The sequence below is a fragment of the Lonchura striata genome, chromosome 4 (assembly GCF_050655825.1).
Source record: "Lonchura striata isolate lonStrDom1 chromosome 4, ASM5065582v1, whole genome shotgun sequence".
Taxonomy (NCBI): Eukaryota; Metazoa; Chordata; class Aves; order Passeriformes; family Estrildidae; genus Lonchura; species Lonchura striata.
Genome location: NC_140706.1, coordinates 28,190,015 through 28,214,151, shown reverse-complemented (window position 1 = coordinate 28,214,151; position 24,137 = coordinate 28,190,015). Strand labels below are relative to the sequence as shown.

The 24,137-nt window shown below is 36.2% G+C and overlaps 1 protein-coding gene across 1 annotated transcript in view; it reads left to right on the top strand.

Moving 5' to 3' along the window:
* Nucleotides 1–1,363: 1,363 nt before the first annotated feature.
* Nucleotides 1,364–24,137, top strand: part of DLC1 (DLC1 Rho GTPase activating protein) — a 246,183-nt gene continuing 223,409 nt past the window's right edge. Inside the window, exon 1 of the mRNA XM_085577906.1 lies at nt 1,364–1,407. The gene's annotated coding sequence lies outside the window, so the exon portion shown is untranslated. The remainder of the gene's footprint in view (nt 1,408–24,137) is intronic.

The window sequence follows — 24,137 nt, the reverse complement described above, 5'->3', positions numbered from 1 at the left end:
ACAGCGAAGTGGATTGATAACTGTCTGAATAGCAGATAGTCATTATTAGTGACACGAGATCCACTTGGAAGCCTGTCACAAGCAGTGTCCCCAAAGGTTCAATACTGGGCCTAGTATTGTTTAACTTACTCATCAGTGACTTGCTCAAAAGATACTCCACTTCTTCATCCAAGTTTGCTGATGCATCAAAACTGGGTGGCTGATACCCCTGGGTGCTGTGCTTATCTTTCAGAAAGACCTTGATAGGTTGGAGGGATGGACAGAGAGAAACCTTCTGAAATTCAATAAAGGCAAATGCAGGGTTCTGCATCTGTGTATGTAATCCCAGACACCAGCATAGTCTGTGACTGACCTGCTGGAAAGCACCTCTGCAGAGCTGGAAATCCATGAGTCAGCTTTGTTTTGCTTTTTATCTGTAAATGAGGAAATAAGGGAAGTGCTGGATGATTCAATAAAGGCTGATAGGCTCACATAGTCCAGTAATCAGGTTGTATGACCATTATTCTTACAGATCTACTGAGGTGGTTGGCTGAATACTGGGACCCTTCACCCTTTGTTATATTCACTGCCATAACCTTGCCAGATATATCTCTCTTTCATTCAAATTATCAATTGATGCTTTTATTTGTTGTCTACTATATCAATGACCACATACACTCTCCAAGGTTTGTCTACTCATACATCTTAATAATAATCACTATAAACATCACTGTTCTTTGTTGGAGAGCTCACAGGAAGCTATTTTTTGTTATTGGGTTAACATAGTACAGAGCTTCTTCATTATGTCTGAGCTGCCAACTACATGGGAAATTAGTGATAGCCAGTAGGGTGGGTGCGTATCTGCTTTTTCTGCAGCTTATCATTTAGGATTATGATACTCTTAATTTTTTTTTTTAGGGAAGGATTGACATGCTTGAATTAGAGTTTCTCAGATTAAATGGTTAGAATCGCTAATAAACCCAGACATTCCACACACCTATAGGCTAAATAAATAATTTATTCATAATGGCCTTTTATGACTCTCCTTTTTCCATATATAAAGTGTATGCACACACATACATACATATATTTATATATATACTTTCCTTGTAAAGCATACTGCAGTTTTCATCCTCTGAAAGCTTTAACATATAGGAAATATTTGAATCTGCATCACTCCATGTGTGTACTTGTACTTGCTCCCTGTGTCTTAACCTAATCATCCAGAAGCTTGTGACAGTAAGTGTAGAGTGGTTTCCTTGTCTGCAGCAGCACTCTTTCAAAGGGAAGATTCCCTGGTGAATTCATTATTACACAGAAGTCCCACCCCCATGAAACTGCTGTAGACATATAACAGGATTACTGTTCAAGAGTTTACTAAGATGCAAGTAAAATTGTTCCAGTCAGCAGCAAGGATCTTTGACTAAGGTAAGAGAATGCTTTCTTTTACACACCTCCTAAAAACATAAGGAAGCATTTATATTTATTTTCTATACATAAAATTACTTTGCATATTACATTATCAATTCACTTTATATGAAAAAAAAAGGTGGTTTTTTTAAACTTGTCTGAATCTGACTCTACAAAAATAGCTTGTTAAGGTTAGTGCATTCACAGTCAGTCAAACAGTAGATGTGAAAATTGCTTTACTGTTAGGAGAGGATATATAGTTCAAATATATTTTAAAATACTGAAGGAAGAGCTTCTGTACCTAATAGATCATAAATTATTTTGGCAGTTGATATTTGGGGGATTTTTTGTTTAACATCATTTCCTTGTTACCTGTAGTTTTATAGCTGCAAGGAAATGAAAATTTTAGTTTCAAAATATTAGCTGTTGTATATTATATCTTTAAAAACAACACATATTTTGTTTCTGAATTGGAGTTTTGATAATGGTAGTTCTCAATACTTACAGAAAGGATTTGATATGAATCTTCTGACTTCATTAGCTAATGAATGTGTCAAATGTATTCATGTAATTCTCAAGAAAGAAATTAGCTGGATCTAATAACCTAATGGCATAGAGGTACTCTGAAAATGTAGAGCTGCCTAATCGATATGGTGACAAATGAAATGATCTGTGGTCTGCAAGGTTAGGAGTTAATTGAATGAAGAGACAGTATTGACAGTATTTTATTGTTTTTAACAGCTGCTCATATATTCCTAATGGAAAGCTTGGTTTTATTATTCCTTAAAGTAATTGCACATTCATCCTTAATTGAAATTCCTGGGTTTTATCTAGCAAATTGCTTTTACACAGAGTAAGGGTCTTTGGCACTTATACTTTGGAGATTTAAGTTGTCGATGTGATATATAGAGAACCTACTTTTAACTATAAGTTACTGAAAATCATTTTAACCTGCACTGAAAATTTTCTTCTGCTCTCAGATTCTAAAAGCTTATGTGAGTGCTGGGAAATACATCAATTTATGTTATATATTTCATGTTTTAGATACTGTTTGCTCTCCACATTACTGTATGAGGAAATATAACACATTTTCATTTTGTTGAAGTAGGTTTTCATTAGTTTGCACAGCCAGCTACATACAACATAAATGATTTCATTGATAGCTAGATTAAGAAGATTATTAATGACCTCTAGATCCATATAAGAATCCTCATCCAAATTCTAGTAAGTCTCCTTACTAGGATTCAGACATCAGAAGTGTCACAACAAGTACTGTTTAAATGATTGTCCAGGTCTCAAAAAAAACCCAAAAAAATAGGAAAGCCAGCTACTTTTCCTGCACTTCCTACAACTGCTCCATCTTCAGGGAACCCAGTGATCAAAACTAACTTCTGTTTTCTGATCGCACACTCTGCACACCCACTTGTACTCACTGAAAGCCTGTATCTGTCAATGGGTTCTGGAAACTTGATGTATTTGAAGAAGTCCATGCTCTTTGCTGGGGGTTGGACTAGGTGGCTTTTGGACGTCCTTTCCAACCCAAACTATTCTATGATTTTTGTTCTATCTCTGCTTATCCGGCAGCAACTATCCTGAATATCTCAATTTTAACACCACCTAATACTGGGAAAAGGAGGGAAACAAAGATTCAGAAAAAAGGTGGTTCAGCTGTAGAAACATAAATGGCATAATTAACTCACATTTAAATAAAGACAAAATGAAATATAAAATTAAAACAAGCTGGATAGGAGTTTGTGGGAACCCCAGGCTTGCTCTGGGGTCCCATGTGGTGGTGAAATTCCTCCTCCAACCCGTGCTTCCAAAGAAAAACTGCGCAGGCTCTTGCTGTTTGGTATCAAGGCAGTTTCTTGTTGGTTATCTAAAGGATTGTCTTCTCGGGCTGCGGCTGTTTGATCAGCGGCCCAGGCAGAGGCAAACACACACCCTGACATCCTCTCTGTCTGCTGTCTTCTTCTTCTCCCCCCTCCCAGGGCTGCTGCTATCTTTTATATGATATATTACGTATTACATGTTTATAGTTTTCCCCCAATACCTACTACCTATATTACAAAGAGCTTTTCTGCTCTAAACCAATCTGTGAATGCCAGCATCACCAAGAACATGGAGGCAAGGAAGAAGAAGGAGGAAGAACAGGATCAGCCCACTTTCCTCCATCTTAGAACCTCTGACCCCCATGTACAAAGTAAAAACCCCCCTGTACAAGTGTTAAAACCCCCCTGTACAATACTAAAAAAATTTCCCCTCTGTTTTGTAACTACTTTTACTATACTATCTAACCTTTTGTGACTGCTTGTTCCACCTCCAAAGTTGGTAACTCATTCCATGGCTCAAACTCAAAATCACAGCTGTTTCCAGCTGCCTGCCAGGGTCTAAAATGCTTCTGACCAAGGCCTGGAACCTCTAAAAATGTCTGAGAGACATTTTGAGTTCCAACAGGAGTTTGGCATGAGGTAACAGCATCACCCTGTGCTTTACCACAGAGGTGGTTGAGGAACTGACAACATAGGCAATGTCATGATCAGTAATAGGTGTGAAGGTATGCCCAAACCCTAGGATAAATTAATATGGAGATATCCCAAGATATCCAAGTTGTAGAAGAAGAGGATGTCTCAGTTATAATCATGTGCCACAAAAATTACTGCCACTGAAGAGTTTGGCAAGCCTGGTTTCATCCTTCAGACTAGGACATCTGGGCTGACCTAAACATGCTGTGATTCACTGCACAGGGGCACGCGGACATGTGTCAAGTAGACTGCCAAGCAGATGGTTTTTGCTGCCTATGGGTTTGGGGAGTCAATTATACTAAATCCAGAAAATAGTAGTTAAATCAGCATGTACTGAAAGTTTGTTATACTATAGATATGTGATAAATAATTTTCTTCATCACTTGAAGCTTTAAACAGGAAATAAAGTGTTGATAATGAACTAGAAACTGTTTCTCAAATACCAATTTTTTTTAGAACATCCCTGTGGCATATGAATTTTTAGCATGTTCTGGGATTGTATGAACTTTAGACAACTTGATTCCACTATTGTAGGGTCCAGCTCTTACCTCCAGGACTCTTTAGCAGGGGTTTATTAGGTTTCAACTATTTGGTTTCAGGGAGGTACTGTGCAATGCAGCAATATGAACAGTGTTCTCCATTGATCCTAACCTGATATTAACAAAGCTCTCCTCAGTAAATAGTTCTTTTCTTTCTTGATTTATGTAGAGTTTGGACATATTCAAAACTACTAGGACTGCCTGCTAGACTTTGTGGGCTTTGATCTATAATCATACTTTGACTATTGCTGAAATATTTTTATTTTTACTATAGCCTTTGGACCTCTGTTTTCCCCCACAAATCTCACTTGTCCTCCAGTGCTTAACACATATCAACTGAGCAGGTCCCCTCAATTCCTTTAGCTTGGGAACAAAAAAGGCTTTGAGAATGGTATCTCAGAACGGTGCAGTGAAATAAAGTTTGCATCCTTTGAAACTTGACAATGAGCCATAATCTGTCCTTTTCTTCTCAAATTTGAATGTCATCCATATTTAATATGTGAAAAGCTTCTACACTGCTTGCTTTATCTTTTTTGTTTTTTTTTCCCAGTGTCCCCCTCTGAAACAAAGCATAAAACATCCAGGTGCATGAGTTGGACCTGGGATGGGTTTTCAGAGTAAGGAACAAAAAGAGAAATAAAATGGAGGAGGGGAAGAAAGTGTCTAAGACTTTGAAAGGCAATGGCTGTTCTCACAATGGAAACAACCCTATAACCCCAAAAGGCTAGTTGCTGTGTAGAAGAGCATGGAAGAGTAGCATAGCATATAGCTAAAGAATATTTTGGGGAATCCTCTTTTAAATTAGAAATTCATAATAAAATAGAAGTGAGATGTTTCTGTGGTTGAACACTGCACATAGAGACATAACAAGGCAGGAGGCAGCAGTAGAAAGGAAACAGCTGGCACTTGGCCAAGCTTTATCCTTCAGTAACTACTGTCTATATAGCGGGGACCTCTCCTCTATTAATCTTTGTTCTGACATAAGCTAACTTCATAGTGATTCATAACTTCATAGTGATAGTGAATACTTCACCACAATGAAGTATTTATCTTTTAAGTAAATTTCTTTTTAGTAAATTTATTTTGTGATAAAACCATTGATGCAGTACAAATACAGAACTATGAATTTAAAGTCTACTTGTGCTACTTGAGGTCTTGTAATTACAACCAAAAGAAATTGTTTGTGGCTTGATATGGAAATATTTTGTTTTCTATTGTGTATGGATTTATATCACCAAAAAAATCAAATGAATGGGCAAGCTTACAACATTTAAATCTTGTTTTCTTAATAAAAATCTGTAAGGTAATGAGGTACTTGCAACCTAAATTTTACATATGGTTGTATATTATATAGATATATAAATCAAGTGCCAAATGTAGAAAAAAGTGTGCTATTTAAAGCATATATAAGGATTTCCACTTTATTTTTACAATATAAACATGAGCATAGAAAATCATAAAGCTGTAAATTCAGATATGCATATATATACAGTATATATATTATAAATATAAGTATATAAATAAATCTCCACTAAAAGTTCTGAAATTAACCTCTGTTTTATATATATATGACAATTCTGATAAGTACTTACACAAAGGTGAGACTCATTCTTGAGTCTTTTGAAATGCAAAAATATCTTTGAAATGCAATACTGTTCCTGAACCACTTAAGAAAGATGTACTTTTGAAAAGATGGCTTGAGATTGTATAACAATCTATATTGATACATAAGGAGCAACGAGGTAGCAATTAATTGTGTAAGTAATAATTCTTTTAATGTATTTGCCATGGTTTTATTTACTTGACTTCCCTTTCAAAAGGCTTCTAACTGGTTTAGCAATCAGTTTTACAAGTGGTCTGGATAATTCTTCTACAGTGTTAATTCTATTTAGATTCCACTAATGCTACTGAAAGTTATCTAGCTTTATTTGACCTTATGTTCACATAATTGAAAATGCTATTGACACAGCAAAAATTGCACAAGTGTAATTATGTATATCTTTCTTGAAATTGGTATAATATAGGGTAATATTTTTTTCAACCAGCTCTCTGATACTTAGAGTTTGTGCCTTGGCTTTACATCAGTAAAGTACTAAGGATATCCTGCCTGATCAGAAAGAATAAAAGTAATTTTCTAGGTAGTTTCAGAGACCATTTGGTATCTAATAGATTAATGAAAGCCTAGGTATAGGCTAGACAGGAATTTAGAATTTTATTATTCAGAGTTTTCCCATAAATTAACACACTTGCCAGCACAGATTCTTTTTTCATAAATTTAAATTGAGGTGACTTTGTGCCTGAACCTCACTTTCCTATTTTAATTTGGGCTTTTAAAGGAAAGCCTTCACAAATGCCTTTTTAATGCAAACCTGGCATATATACTCTCTATTCTCTCTGTAATAGCTGTTCAAGAGAACAGCTTTGAATGTTATAGAGAATATAGAAAACATATATAGCTATATATAAGATTAAAATTTGGCTGTTTTATCCAGTAATTTTCTGGATTTCATCTTGGATTTCATTGAGTTGCCAGTTGAGTTCTATCAAACACACAGCTAATGGATTCATTTTGATAGAGCTGTAGCGCAGTATGGGCTTACTCCTGACAGTTCCTTATATTGACAGGTCATTTTTCAAGTTTTCCCTCAAAGTTATTCTACTGGCTCCCCTTGATTCTGGACTTTGATCAAGCTGAGCCTTTGGACAGGTTGCTGTCAAAATGGTGAAGGCATTTTCCACCTTTACCTAGGAAATGCTCTAAGTAGATTGTCAATACTTTCTGCTCCTATTTCCCCCTCTATCTCTCACTTGCTGTGTGGGATTTGGTCACTCTACCCAGGTTACCAGTCACAGGCCAGAGACACACAAACTGTGATACATAGTAAACTGGGCTACTGACTAGCACTGATCTGTACCTCTGCAGTTCATTGGGCTGAGGAAGGCATATGGATATCAATTTTTAAAAAATAAAGTCATAAAAGCACAAAAATCCACAAATCATAGGTTGATTCCAGACTTTGTGAGTAGAAGGACAACTATATTATTTTAAACTAGGTCATCTAGACCACATGCAAACATTGATCAAGATACTCTATTGCAAAATAGTTATTTTCTTAAATGCTATCTTATTCTAACAATCTGAGTCTTTGTCAAGGGTGGGAGAAGGATTGTGAGAAGAGTAAGAATAATTTTGATTCTTGAAATAAATGAGGAAGAAAATAATATACCATTAAAATATCAGGTGCATCTCTTCTTTTTTTTTTTTTTTTGTTTGTTTGTTTGGTTTTTCCCTTGATGTCAAGACACAGATCTGTTATTTTGACACAAAAGAGAATCATTTTCTTCCTTTCTTATCCAAGAATTGTCAAATAAATCTTGTCAGGTGAATCTAATGTTTGCAGAAAAGCAGTTCCTGTAAGAAGCATCCAATTAGCCTACTTATGTCACTTAGTACTCTGTGCTGTAGTGTTCTCTGACTATAGATTAGTTTCTGTGCTCTAATTCCTGCCATTAATATTCACCCACCATAATCTTGCTTTGCTATGCATTATTTATCAAGTTTAGAAAGTGTTAAAGCCACTTTAACTAGGTAACAGGCAAAAACTGTTGTCCAAAAAGTGTTTTTAACCTGAACAGTTCACACACTGAAGGAGATGTGAAAAATGTTATTTCAAATGAGACAACTTTAGAGATAGTGGGGATATGTTCTTTGTTCGGGTGTTTTTCTGTCTTTATAACCATCTGTTTCTTCAAGTGCTGAGAATGGAACTAAATTTCTATAAAATTTAATTTTAAAAATATTTCAAAGTTGGAAATTTGAAAAATACCCTGTAAGTATATCAAAGGGAATCTTTCCTACCAGAAGGGAACTCAAGTTACAAACTATAACAGGGGTTCTTACAAATACTTCTATAGTCTGTTGGGCAGAAGGGCTCATGCAGGTGCTTCTTTAGGAACTGTTGTTTGCAGGGTAGAAAACTGGCTGGATGGCCATGGCCAGAGGGGATGGTGAAGGGTGCTATGTCCAGCTGGCAGCAGTTCACCAGTGGGGTTCTGAAAGGCTCAGTGTAGAGCCCAGTCCTGTTTAATAGGTTTGACAGGATTCTGGATGAGATGGTCAAGTGCGCACTCAGTGAGTTTGCAGATGACACCAAGTTGGGTGAGAGTGCTGATCTGCTGGAGGGAGGAAGACTCTGCAGAGAGTTATGGACAGGCTGGATCCATGGGCCAAGGCCAATTTTATGAGGTTCAACAAGGCCAAGTTCTTGGTCCTGCACTTAGGTCACAACAAACCCAAGCAGCATTAGAGGATGGAAGAGTGGCTGGAAAGCTGCTCAACAGAAAAGGATCTGGGGTTGCTGGTGACGGGCTGAACATGAGCCAGCTGTGCCCAGGTGGCCAAGAAGGCCAATGGCACCCTGGCCTGTGTCAGCAATAGTGTGGCCAGCAGGACCAGGGCAGTGACTGTCCCCCTCCACTCAGCACTGGTGACGCTGCACTTCAAATCCTATGTCCAGTTCTGGGCCCCTCACTTCAAAAAATATGTTGAGATGATGCAACATGTCCAGAGGATCTAGTGAAGGGTCTGGAACAGATGTCCTGTGAGGAGTGGCTGAGGAAGTCATTTATACTGGAGAAAAGGAGGCTCAGTAGTGATTTTATCTCTGACTATAATTACTTGAATGGAGGTTGTAGCAGCATGTGTCAGTCCTTCTCCCAGTTACCAAGCAATAGGACAAGAGGAAATGGCCCCATGTTGTACTAGGGGAGGTTTACATTGATAACTGGGAAAAAATTCTTCACGGAAAGGGCTATCAAGCATTGAAACAGGCTGCCCAAGGAAGTGGTGGAGACAACAGCCCAAAATATATATAAAAGCCATGTAGACATGATTTGGTGGTGGATTTGGTGGGGTTGGTGGTTTAACTCTATGATCTTAAGGAACTTTTACAAATCTATTAGTTACTCTATTTGCTAAATAGCATACACAATTTTGATAAATGAAATTATTTTCATAATAACAAGAAATTTTAAAAGTTTGATTTTTAAGAAGGATATTTGGATTGGGTAAAAGAATAGAGTATGCAAAATGCCAAGGGAGATTACAAGCTTTTACAAGGGCATTGGATTAGGGAGACAATCCCTGAAAAATGTGTTGAGAATGTTTTGGTGCACATTTAATCTGAGACCTCAGATAATAATAATCATGAAAAGACAAGGAAACAAGCATGGCACTTACACTCCTATGAATATAATGCAACTCCCATGTCGAAAGGAGGACAGCTGCCTTCTGAGAACAGGGTAGAAATCTGGGCCAGTCAGTTAAATGAGAGTTTAAAATAAATACATTGCTGTTTTCAGAATTTTAATTTTTTTCATGAGCTCCTTCATGAATTTTTTAATTTTTAAAAGTTACATATTTGAGTATTCAACTAAAAGTAAGCAAGATTGCCACTGGAGCTGTTGTATCAGGTATCCATTATATCAAATGAAGAGCAAGCTAGCTTTGTAAATATGTCAAAATTGTTATGTGGAAGAATAATTTGCCTAAATACTTATCTATATTTGAATGAATGATATGGTTCTACATATGAATACGTAGAGAAAAAAATATGTAACCTGCATGTATTATATACATATATATATACAGAAAGAGAGAGAGTGGGAGAGAGAAAGGAATTGTATCATTTTATTTCTTAAATAATCTAATCATTAGAACAGTAAAGTAAGTAATTGGATATTTTTTCTGTTGTCTTATTTCAGGCAGAAGAATATTAAATATTTACAGCAGTAATAGCTGTAGTACTCATCATATCTATATTTTTTCATAAGTTACATGGCTTGTGATTCCATCGATCAAGGATACTACTGAAGGTTTAACCTCAACACCTATAATTTAAAAGTCCACCTTTCCATCAAAAATGAAGAGGTCTGAGCTGAAGGTACTGTGGGAAGCTGGACCTACAGTAGCTCTCCTTTTAGTGTATTTGCTTTGACTGGAAAAATATTTTTAATTCAGAATATCTTATATTTGAGGAAAAAATATATGATTTTGAGAAAGTGAATAAAGTTTTCTGGTCATTAGCTAAACTTTAAACTCATATAAGAATATCTTGGAGCTGATGTAATGCATGAGTTTAAGGAAATTATAAATTGCTATAGGATATTGTCATAGACTTATCCACATTTGTGGTTTAGGAATACATCTAATGTTGACTTTGTAAAGCTAGTTGGTTTCTCTGAGTCACTTTTAAGACACTTCATATTCATATGACAGTGAATTAGATTTTTACTTATTCTTCTCTTTTCTTCAGCAAATAAGTTATTTATTACAGATTATGTAATACGTAACCCCAAAATATCAGTTTGAAATTATAAAATTAGAAACACTGAATTTCTATATATGTGGTTGCACTCTCCAAACGAAGTAAAATATAAAGTTGTTATACAGTCACACCATTAAAGCAGTCAAGGAATTAAAATATTTGTTTTACTTCATTTATGAAGATGCTTTGTGCAGAAACATCCCTTATTCTTTATCTTACTTCTCCCATGAAACATCTGCTTTAATGTCATATTTATGTTTCAGTTGATCAAAATTGAAAGTTTTTAAAGATTTAGGTATATAATCATGGAGAACAAATGAAAGCAAATCAGTGATGCCTGGAAATGAATAGCTTTATGCTTCCCCTGTGACCTGTGGTGCATCCTGTGAATCATTCATTTTCCAAGTATTAACCTAAATTATTTTTTTATAAAATATATCCTCTTAGTTCCTTTTTATCTCTTTCAAACTAAAACATCAAAAAAACCACTTTGTTTTCTCCACAACATGGCCATAACTAATGCTAATACTAGAATTAAAATGAGAGGAGATTATCTGTGCCTGGACTGAATATATTTTATTTTTGAGGTCTGTACCAGTAGGTCCCTTATAATCCCAGTCAATGATGCAATTGTGAGATTATAAGGGACTAAATTTTGGTTTTTCTTGCCAACTCCTCAAGACTCATACAGCAGGATGCTTCTGTCTCTGTTCATAACTGGCAGCCTTGAAACCCTGAAATTCTAAGCTTGTTTTTGTGGGACATCTAGATCACCCTGCAGTCCCAGTGATGACGAGGCACGATCTGATTCAGCACTGGAAAGAATCCTTTGCTTCTCAAAGGATTACATCTTCTTGTGCAATGTTCAGCAATCTTCTGGATGCAGAGGGGTTAAGCAGCATAAGGAGATGCTAAGTGTCTGTTTCAATGCTGTTTCCAATTAGGTTTGATAAATAATTGTGTAAAAAAGCAAGGGCAGTCAAGGGCAACGGGGAGCTACTTTAGAAGAGAAGAACAGATGCTGAAGTCAGGTTTATGATCCAGGTAATTGGTATTATAAACTTCAGGAGATAATTCAAGAGACAGCAGAGCATTTTAAACAATGTTCTCTTCATAATTTTTCTGTGGTTTTTTATGCGTGTTTTTTCATCATTCTGTGGAACATCTGACATGCTGCAGTTCTGAATGTACCTGTACCCATCCTGGGAGAGAAGCTGTGGCTAAACTGAGACACTTATTCATTAGCATTTGATGTATAGTGAAATAAAGAATGCATTTCTTACCCTATTAGTGCTTTTCTATTTGGATGGGACTTGGAAATAACTTGAAAATTGAAGGAAATATTTTTAAAGATATTTTGCATCTTGTTTTTTTTTTAATTTCTCTCTTTCTAAATTCCCCTAAAAAAGCATGAAGCAAATTATACCAGAGTGATTCTATATGTGTTTCCCAAAGCTTACAAGGTTGAGGGCCTACTTCCCCTGCCCTTAGTTTTGAGGATCTCTAGCTCTCTCTATCATCTACTGCTGGTGTGCTGAAAGGTATTTTACCATATGCCTTTGCTGTGCTAAAAACCATCAAATAATGCAGGACTGGACAGACACAATAGGCCAGTGGGGGTGATTTAATTAGCAATGAGCTAAAGGCTTTTTATTGGACATTTTCTACCCGGTTCTATCTTTTTGCTATGTTTTTTGATTGTGTCCTCATGACATGTCCTCCAAATTAAGTGTTCAGCATCTTCAGAGCAATTTGGTGTTTCTTTTTGCTATTTCAGGACTAGGTCTCTGGCATTGCTGCACTTTGGGTTACATCATAAGAGGATGTGACTGCAGCCTATAGGCCTCTGCAGTCACTCTGAAAATTCAAAGGTTCTTCTGACCATCCCATCAGTCATTTTTTCCATGAAATTCCTCATGCCATTTTCAATGGGGTAAAGAAATAATTTGAATTTAGAATCTGTAAATACACAGCTTGAGAAGATGCATTTGACAGAGTATTGCACTCTGGCATCAGTCCTCTGAACTAAAGCCCTGCCGGGGAATTTCACATCAATTTTGTCAGTATTTTGGGCAATTTATCTACCATTGTAGAAAAGACTGATGATATAAATAATTTCATTTGGGAGGACTTTTTTTTCATGCTTTAGAGACCTTTTTTCTGAGCCCATGAGACAAACAGATGGGGTAGACAGCTGCTGTGCCACATTGCTGAGGTGACCAGCAGCAAAAAATTCAGGATAACAAAATGTTCTCTGATGGAGGTCTCACTTCAGAACTTCAGAGCAATATGAAATCTTCTCAAACAGTCCAGAAGCACACGTCCCTCAGTATATGAAAGATCATTCAATCTAATGGCAAAATGCCAAAACATATGGTGCAGACAGTGCAGTACATATGTGGCTTAATTTCAAGACAGTAGTGCCATCACACTACTTAGCAATACCAAGTCTGGTTTTAGCAACCTGGGCTACTTTTAACAGAGGAAAAAGAAGACATTAGAACTCCTGCAACATAAATAGTACTGTGAGTCTTCCTTGTTTAGGATGGCAGCAGGCAGACTTGCAGGACAACACATTAAAGAAAAAGAAGGACTTTATTAATTACTTCCCATCAGCAAGCAGAAGTTTAGCCTTTTCCTGTAAAGCAGGGCTTCAGAAAATATAACAGCTACTTTGGAAGACACATACCATAATTTATGTCCCCCCTTCCTCCTTCTTTCCCTAAGTTTTTACTTTTGAGCATGTTGTGATATGGTATGGAATATCCCTTTGGCCAGTGTGATTCAGCTGTCTCCTCCCAGCCTCAGCTCTGCTCATTGAGGGAGGCAGAGTTGGGGGAGAGAAAACCTCAGTGCTGTGTAAGCACTGTCCAGACACTGCCAAAACATTGGTGTGTTGGTGTGTTATCCACATGGTTGTGGGTTTTTTTTCTCCCACTTTAGGAATACAAGAAGTTGTGGCAACATGAAGTAATGCTGTTGATACAGCTTGGTGTCATGCTCAGGCTTGCTGAGGGTGCATTCAATTCCACTGTCCATGTCACCAACAAAGATGTTAAACGGTGCCAGTTCCAAAATCTACCCCTGAGGAACAACACTTGTCACTGCTCTCCACTTGGACATTGTGCTGCCAAATGCCACTCTGAGTGCAACCATCCAGACAGTTTTTTTCCCACAGCATGGTCTGTCCATCAAATCCGTAACTTTCCATTTTAAAGACAAGGATGTCATATGGGACAGTGTAAAATGCTTTGCACAAGTAGAGGTAGATGTCAGTCACTCTTCCCCCATCCACTACCTCTGTATCCATCACAGAAGGCCACCAAAATTTTTAGGCACTGTTTGTCTTTGGAGAAGCCATTTTTGCTATCACCCATCACATCTTTATTTTCCTTGTGCTTTTGCAGTAGTTACCGACATTCTGATCCATGACCTTGGCAGGCATAGACATGGAATTGACTGACTTATAGTTCTCTGCTTGTGGATATCTTGCTGCTGAAATGTTGCAATTAAAACACACAGAGAAAACACTATTTAGAGAGGTTCTATGACACAGCTTTCATGTATTTTAAGAATTAATTCACAACCCCAGTTCATAAAATTGATTTGGACTCTACCCAAAGAGGATACTGCTGTTTCAAGTTTGAGTGGATGAAAGAAAAAGATAGTGCCAAGGAAGTGATCTGCTTACTGGTAAAGACAAATGGCTGGGTAGGATGTATGACGTGGTAGGAAATTATTACTATGAAGCAGGTCAGTTTGAGAAACTAGAAGAGCAGCAAAGAGTTTCTGTAGAAGGAAAACAGTAAAACAGGTAAGGACAAATAAGAGCATTTTATGACTATTGTTTAGATTCAGGCAGAGGACTTAGAGCACAGAAGGAGAATGTGATTCTATATAAATCCTACAATCTAGCTGGTCTTTTTACCACTTATACCATGTGGAATCTGCTGTGGTACTTTTCAGAGTATAATGTGGAAAAATAAATGAAAGGTATTAATTTACCATAAGACCACTTACTTATAATAAAATCTATTGTATCAAAAGAAAATAGCTACCAGCTGACACATCTGGGGAAGTGAGTAGTCTTGTCCACTTTGAGCTCTATGAGCTTCTTGCATAGCAGGGAAGTCTTGGCTCTTAGTCAATATTTCTTTTTCAGAATCAGCAGAAGCCATCTTCATCTTTTCTTCCTTTGCCTAAGTTGGTCATATCTGCCCAAACCTCAACCTGCAGTGTGTCTCACAGTAAAATCTTCTTAATGTAGGTGGATTGTGGGAATATTTTTATGGCTAGATTCTCATTCTTGTTAAAATCAATTATTTTGATTTGAAAATAAATTATATCCTGGTTATGACCCCATCCTTTTAGCAGCTCTCTCAAGTCTATTTTGGTTCTGTTTCATTTCAGGAGCTTACTGAATCTGAATGTTCTTAGACTCTGTGGAAATTTATCTGCAGTAACAGTTGCAAACTCCAGTGTCAGCATAATCCAAACTCTAATATTTGCTTTTAGAGCAGGTACTCCTCATAGTCTAGTCTTGGCTGTAAATCAACATGTAAAGAGGCAGGTAGCATCCAATTATGCCTTGAAAAGGGGAAAGACTACTCTTGTACATAGATCAATCCACTCTACAGGGACTGAAGAACTACTGGATGACAGCTGGAGGCTGAGCAAACATAAGAAACCTGTCAGCTTCATCTGCCGTGGTCTTCCTGCACTTTCAAACAGAGAATAAGCCTGTAAATTGATAATATTATGTGTGATATCTGAACTGAGAGTAATCTGGGTTGCACATATCTGGCTATTCATGTCCTCATGTAAATTTCAAACAATTTAAGTAAATTCACACTGATGTCCCTGTGGGATGTAGTGGCAGAGCAGCACAGTACACATAGAGAATCAATTTAAACTTGCCATTGATCTCAAGATAACTTCAAATGCCAACTCAACACTGTTGGGTGAGACACATCATACAGGTGGGCAGGACCAGGTTCAGCATGATTCTTTAGTGTTTCGTTGTTTTGAAGTTTTTATTATATATTTTAGTTATCTTTATTTATATTCCTGGATTCTGTCTTTCTTGAGATCCTCATCCTCCTTAATAAATTAGTGATGGCTTATTAATCATGGAATGGTTTGGGTTGGAAGAGACCTTAAAGACAATCTAATTCCAAAGTTCGTGCCATGGTCTTCCACTAGACCAGGTTACTCAATGCCCCATCCAACCTGGCTTTGAACTCTGTCAGAGATGGGGTATCCACACACATCTGGACAACCTGTTCCATTGCCTCACCACCCCTACAGGTAACACTTCCCTCTTTTTGCTGTTTGACTTTACTACATCTCTGGGTTCTTTGCAGTCAGCAGAAAGGGCAGATACATACATGCAACACAGTTTTACAAACCACTTTGCAAGAGAATGGTACAGATTATTTTACCCTACAGTCTGATGGAAATAGGGACTTATTGTTCTTCCCTAAATGCCCATTGATTGAGGCTACATTATAATTAAATCACTTTGCAATTGTCCCCTCATCTTATGCTTTCTTAGTTTTTACAGATCATACTTTTAGAACTCTACATTATTCATATATTTCTCCGATGGCAAAAATACATACTTATCTCAATCCCTCTCTTGACATTTCCAGTCTCCTTTGCAACTCTTGACTTTTTTCTCTGAATTCCCTTGAACTTGCTAACAATCTTGTGACAGCAATGCACCAAAGTAATTTCTGAGTCCACTGTTTTGTCTGTATGACTTTGAGGGGAAGGGTTATAAAGAATAAGCTACGCAAGGACATGCTTAAAATCCAATGGCATGGGAGGTTTTTTTACTGGTTTCCACGTTTTCCATACTGACCACATGGGACTTTGACCAGTCAGACTGAAGTCTATTTGAAGCAGCTAGAAAATGCCTGTATCTTAGTCATACTGGCTGGCCACCCACAAATCCTCAAAAAAAATTCTTTAAACTTCATCCACCGTTTTTATTGTCTTGAGTCCAACAAATGGAATGATCTGGATATTAGTCACAGATGTCTGTGTTACTTCATATTAAGTGTGGGCATTGCCCAGATGTTGTGTGTACATAATCTCTTTGGACTTCCAGAGTCCAGAGGGGGAGGGGGAGAAGACACACCAACACATATGCATATATAAAAGTTAATTTGTGAGTGAGCTCATCCTCCAGTGTTTTTTGATGATGGACTTTGGAATGATTTAGGGAGGCATTTATATTTAGGTATATTTAATTTTTTGTGGGTATGCAGACAAATATTTGCTATAGCTCTACTTCAGCTTTCACATACTATAGTATATTAAACCACAAAACCACACTGGCATAGTTAAAGGGTGGATATTTAACATTATGCTCTTCTTGGAATAGATGTGTTTGAGGAGGAATGGGGGGTGGTTTTGTGTGTGTTTTTTTTTTGGTTTGTATGTTTTGGGTTATTTCCTTGCGACTGTGCATGCTTTATAGAAACTTTGTTTCAACATTAAAATCTTATCATTAGTGACACTGCAACTCAGGGGTTCAATTACACTGGACAAAATTACAAAATATCATCCTAATTTTATGGTAGCTCTGAAGATGGCAATGCATAAGAGATTTTCTCATTCAACATAAGAACTTAATGCAAAGAATATTAAAACATGCCATTCTGTGTTTCTTTGCAAAAAGATTTGATGTGAATATTGTTCATATTGAATTTTTATGAATACTTTGAAAAAAATTCAAATTCAATACCAGTAACCTACATTACAGCTACAACTAATTAGTTAATACTAATTGGTACCAATCTTAATATGTATTTATAGTTGACTCAGAGGTTGTCTCATTAAAGAAACAAGCATAGAACAAAATATTTCCTCATTAGGTTGTTATTGCTTTAAAATTTGTCTCTTTGGCTCCTGCTTCTTGAGTTGTATCGTTGCCTAACAGGGAAATCCATGAGAGACTAAATACTTATATTTAGTAAAAGAAACCTTATTAGCCTGCAATGTTTTCTGTAAAACTCTTGCATTCACTTCAGGAACAAACAATGCTAGCAACAGCCCACTTAGTTTTACTTTTGCATCCTTTACAACTTTCATTCTTGTGACACCTTATGTCATTTCATCTGCTGTCTTCTGGCACTCTCACTCTCCTCAAATAATTTTCTTTGTTAGACTCTCAAGACACTTAAAATACAGCAGTATCCTGATACCATCCAAGCGTTCTCTTAGAATGAGTCACAGACTCCTGCTCATCTCATCAAAAATATTTTTTTTTTGCCAGGATATTCATTAATCAATAAACTCAAATTCAGGAGGCAGAGATAGGGAAATTTATACCATACACTATGCTGATTTGCTGTATATATTGGTTTTGTGTAATAAAAATCCTAGGTCATGGAGGTAAGTTTCTATTTACCTTAAATATACCTTAAATCTGGAATTAATTTGTCAGTCCATGTACTTTTATATTTCCACTAATAACTATTCTTAAACCCTGAGTGGTTCAGGAGCACAGTGCCTGCTGAAAATTTCAGTTAAATAATTAAAATATGTAAAACTTCTCTAAAATATCTTCAGTGTTGTAAAACTTAATGGAGACAAGTTTCCTTTGAAATGACTGTATTAGAACTGAATCATTGCTAATAGCATAAGAAGCTAAAGGCTTATTGTTCTTACGTCTCTAAAAGCCCCAGTAATACAACAAACTATGAAGCTAGACATGACACTGAATACCTTGCTGTCACGAGCTCTCTCCATCTTATCTTCCAATCTGCAAACAGTACCTTTATCCCTAAAATGAATTGCATTCCTAACCTTGTATTTTGAACAATATTAAAGGTTTTGTGCAAATGTCTTGAAAGTACATTTTAAGGGATGACACAGACAAACTATGTGTTCACGTGCATAATATATATTACTCTTCCATTGTTCATTTGCAATTTTTTGATTAAACACCTTTTAAAAAATCTGTAGTTTCATTCTACTGAATGTTAACCAATCACATAAACTGCATCATGTGACAAACTGGCATATGATTACCAGAACAATTCATAACCTCTTTGCCAATCTATGATTTATGTCACAGAATCATTCTACATTAGACCTTATTTTGCCATGCACAAGAAAACTAATTATAAGGATATTTATGAATTAAGAGTGCTAAAGAATGACCTTTTCTCCAAATAACAGCAGCTAGTAGAGGCTATGTATTAGTGTGTGGTGTTTATGCTTCTGTTTAGAAACCTCATATTCCTCTGTACAGTCCCTATTTATATACTTTCTTCTGCATTAACAGCAATTTCTTCAGTAAAGCAAAGTTAAGCTGTGCTACACCAAACTAGGCCTTGATTTATAGCATGATTCATAGCAGGGGAATCTAAGTGTGTTATTGGGTATGATCCAACACAGATCAACATGCTCTGTGTCATCTGGGGAGTTTGTCGGGTACCTACAGGACCCAGTATTTAGTATGTGTGAGTACTGCACCCTGTGTACCCATATGCATTTTGGAGCTTAAAATAAATCCACAATTGAAAAGGATTGCTGGATTGGATGGGTGAAAATTATGGTGAGGTGAAGTATGTCTGGTATCTCTTGCTGCTGATTATGATCTGATATGTTTAGACTTTGCTTATCCTCTCTTTCTCCAACATAAATTTGAAGAATAAAGTAACTGGTAAAAAATAGTGATTAGAAGAAAATATAATGTCAAATTCATCTGAAAAAGGATTGACCCTGTGCCCTATGCTTTACAATGTACTTCATAAATCTTTGGAGAGCCTACAAAAAGCAAATCTTTTCTCCCTACTCCCTCATCATTAATTAAGGGATAATTCATCATCAAATCCTGAAAATTTGAGAAGCTTCCTTACTGTCCCAAAGTGTTCCCTTGTTCTGTTTAGTCTTTGCACTGACTCAACTTCTGGCTTTTAGTCAGGAGGCAAAAGTCATGTCACTGATGGAGAATGAAGATCTCTGTCTATCTGGATCACATGGCCTGGGTACGCACGCTGGACAGAAAGTAGAAAACCCACATGGGATCCTTTAACAACCTTTCAGACAGGTAGGATACATTAAGGGTTTCTCTGAACTGGGTAAATGAAGCAAATTGTGAAGTTAAGTATTTAATTCACAAACTTATTCCATGACAAAGCAGAGAATTAGAAATAAAAATAAAAAAAAATGGAGACAGAGAGAAAGAGAGCTCAAGGTGGGAAAGAAGCCTTTCAGGATTGAAGATCTTCCCCCAAAAATTATCTTGCGAAGGATGGTATTGGGAGATCATTTAGTTATGTATATCAGGATTAACTTCCAAATCTTCCTGAAGTTTCTTCTTATGAATAGGTTTTAAATGTGCTGATTGGAATTTGAACTATGCTGGAATGGGAAAATTTTATTGCAATGTGAGCAAAATCTCATGAACTGAGAAACTGGACCTGAGCACTGAGCTTGTAACTCAGTTGTTCTCAAGATTTTTCATCTCGCAGACCAGCTCATTTTTCTAGTTCTCTCAAACCCCATGTGATACATGATTGCTTCCATCTGTTTGTGAGGTTAAATTTCTGAACTGAAAATGTGGAAGGAGAAATTCAGTTATGCATGATGCTAGCTGGATAGGGCTGCTTAAAAGAGAAAAATGTTTTGGCAAAACTTTTCTAGAGTTGTATTCACCATAAATCTCTTACAATATTAATTTTTATAACTGTGTCATAAATAAATTACAGTATAAAACTACATCCCTCTTTCTATGCCTTAATACTATCTGTCATGTCCTCAGAAATGCCAATGAAATTAATTACACCTTTCTGAGCAGAATTATCTAGGCATCACAGTCCTTTGTGACAGCTGCTCTGACTCATGAGGGTTTCTCTCTAACTAAGGAATGTAACTTAAAGTCCTGAGATTCACAAGTCTTAAGAGTTTTGTTACTTGGGATGCTTCTCAAAAATATTACTGTTACATATTTGGCAATTTTCTCTGAATTACCTAACCTTAAAATATAACCCCACATTTATTACTATTATAGAAGGAGTTGAGATTTTGATTATAAAATTTCAGTCAGTAACAACAAATAAATGAACAGCATTATATATAGGGGGTATTTAGCTATAAGGGTGTTAATGAGTTGCTGAAATATTTCAAGTTGTACTTTGGTTCAAGAAGAACTTGTTTTGCATCACTACAGTTCCTTTTCAGAAGGAACTTATCTTCCTATGCATTCTTAAGTACTTTTTATAGTTGATCTCCATTAGGAACCCTGCTTCAGTAAGAGAGCTCTGTGCCAGACTTGGCCATAACAATTTGCAGACCTTCCTTTTAGTCCTTTGGTATTAGGATTTTCTTCCCTTGTTCCCTGAAGTTCATCTATGAGGCATGTGAATGTGGGAAGCATACCCAAGAAGGTAGTACTGACTAAAGTGAACAGGTCTTTATATTCAGCTTTTCAGGTGGATAAAATGCAGTTTACTCTAACTGTTTTAATCATAAGGGCCACTATGTACCAGGAACACCTTCTCTCCAAAATGAGAAGTTTTGTGAGAAGGCTAGTTCTTTCTAACTGCAAGATGGGGAAAATATTTAAAAATCTCTTTGAACTTTAGAAATCACACCTAATGGGCTTTGTATGTTACCCAGATATGCAGAACAGCATATTTCAGTGTTTCCATTTGTGCTCTGCTTTGAATCCTTAGATTAGCACAATAACTTTGTGCTAGCCCTGTTAAGTTCTTAACTTTTGATTTTCAGTGTCTTCTAGGAAATTAAGACAGCACAGATTCAGTACTTACTATCTTGAATTGTAAGAAAAGAATAATCATGTCTTCTTAACACACAGAGGAAACCAAGTAACTGAGAATTTACCATAATATCTTCTTTAAAAACTAAGCTGTCACATAATAGAAAAAGTGAGTTCACTGAAAACAGGATGTCTATGAGCCTAGCCAAGACAACTAAAACATTGATCTTGGTTGGACAGACAAGAGTTCATATCTACTATAAAAATACTGTCCATTGCTAATGCAAAATTTGATATATTAAAGACAAGAGAAATTACAAAAAAAACTTTGTGGAAATCAGTGGATATGAAAGTGTTTGATATACCTTATCTTGATATATATTTGAATGTTTATGTTACTAAACATACAAATAGAGGAAATAACTTAAAATGAAAACTCCATGTAAAAGAGTACAATACACATACTTGACATATTTATCACTTTGAACACCTACAAGCTTTGTTTGAGAATTTTCTGTGATGTCGGGGAAGTATTCCAGATACCTGCCTCTCTCTCAGAAAAGCTGGTTTTAATCACTCCTTTTCCTAGTATGTAAACTAATCTTACAGATATAGTGTGGTATAAAAGACATGGAAGTTGGACTCATATTAAGCATTGATAATTTTGTATTTTTCTTCTTTGACTTATCCAATGACAAAATAAGGTTATCAAAATTCTTCTCTTAGTTATGTATATCTCTTTTATCTTCTGTTACCTTTAAATATCAGTTAGTCATGGGAGGTAGAATAAAACAGTTCCTGTTTTTTCTTTACTTTGATTATGTCATCTGCTGAATCTTCAGGTCTGATTCCAGCCCGTTTTAGGTGACAAAAACTGCTGGAGTCCTCAGATCTTAACAGAGCATATACTCCTTTCTTTTACTGCCTTTCATTTTTACTTCACTTCTTTTTAAAGATAGATAGCTGATATCTTTTTCCCTTATATGGAACTACTCTTTGATCTTCCCCACAAATATTTTCTGTGTAAGTTTGCCACTCTTTGTCAGGTATCTTTTCATTACCACCTTCTCTCAAGTGACTTGAAATATATAATTTTTTCACTTTTTACCCTCTTTGTAACAGGATGCACTTTCCCTGTTCCTTTGACATTTATAAAAATCTAATTAGTATATCTTGTAACGATTTTTAAAGAACGGTTTTACAAGTAATGCTGAGTTGCACTGTATGTTGATGTTAATTTTAGATTGTTTTACCAGCATAAACTTTTGTTCCAAAATCAAATTCCAGAGTTATCTAATTAGTTCAGCGGGAAGGTTCCTTGCAACTTTAAAATTTGTTTATATAGAATCTCTAATTGGAGTTGCTTTTATAAATTATGGAATATTTATCTTAAGTTTCCTTTACTCTCACTCTTATAATGAGAAAAAAAATACACATAATGCTGTCATTTACTCTGGTATGTTTTGTTTCTTTTGTCCCTTGTAATTTGAGATTCCTTCTCTCTGAGGAAAAAATCATTGTTACTCAAGTACTGCACACTCTCAAAGACTACTGTTGTGCTTACCATGGTTTTCCTCAAGTTGAACATGTGGTCTTGAAAAAAGATGTGAAAACAGTCTTTATCATTGTCAGTTTTGCTACTTCTAGAAGAACGAGCAGCTGAGAAGTTCTGAACAATCATGGTAGTCAGACTAAGAAAAGTAGTGAATGTGAGAGAGAGAGAGGGGAAAATGTCTTGTTAAGCTAAATTTGGAGAAATGCTCTCTATTTTAGAATATAATGTAAGAACCAAATACTGCCAATGAAAATATCAGAAATGGAAAGAGGAAAAGAGCATCAGCAAGGGATGAATAGAATATTTATTCTGCAAAAAGGGAAGTGGAAACTCTTCAAGATGAAAGCTGTATGTGATCTTGTTTTCTACTCGGAATCAGCAATGCAGTTTTAGTGAAAAAATATCATAGCAATCATAATGAATTCAATCGTAGCAATCATAATGAATTCAATAAAATCTTTCTTACTAATCTTTAAATAAAGATTAGCACACCACTCTAATGTCTAATCAAGATCAAAAAGGCTAAGTTCCCATCTGCCCATGAGGAAACCAATAAAACCAACCTAAATTTCTCTTGAGAAGGATTGTTGCATAACTCCCTTACTGAGGTTTATGCTTTTACTAGATTCCCAATAGATCTACATTAGCAGGCTAATACAAATACAAAGCATTTTTTGAGGCAAATATCCTAGTCATTCCTATTTACTATGTTTTAAAAGCGGGCTCTAGGAGCATGTGGGTGAAAGTAAACTGCATCACATGGAGCACACCAAATACATCCAGCCTAGGGCACCCCACTTAAAGAAACACAGCCTCTGATGGGCATATAATGTAGATCTCACTTCCTTAGCTGCTTCCCTCTACAGGTTTACTTTCATTGGACACTACTTACCAATGCAAACATGAGTACTATGGTCCAAGACCAGACTAAGTAGACCACAAGATCATGTAGACACTGGTACAGCAAGTGTTGCATGAAAGGCTCTGTGAATAACTGATAGTCTTGGCTTACAAGCAATTTTGAAAAAAATGGAAGAAGTCTTGCCAGGACATAAAATTTTAAAGGAA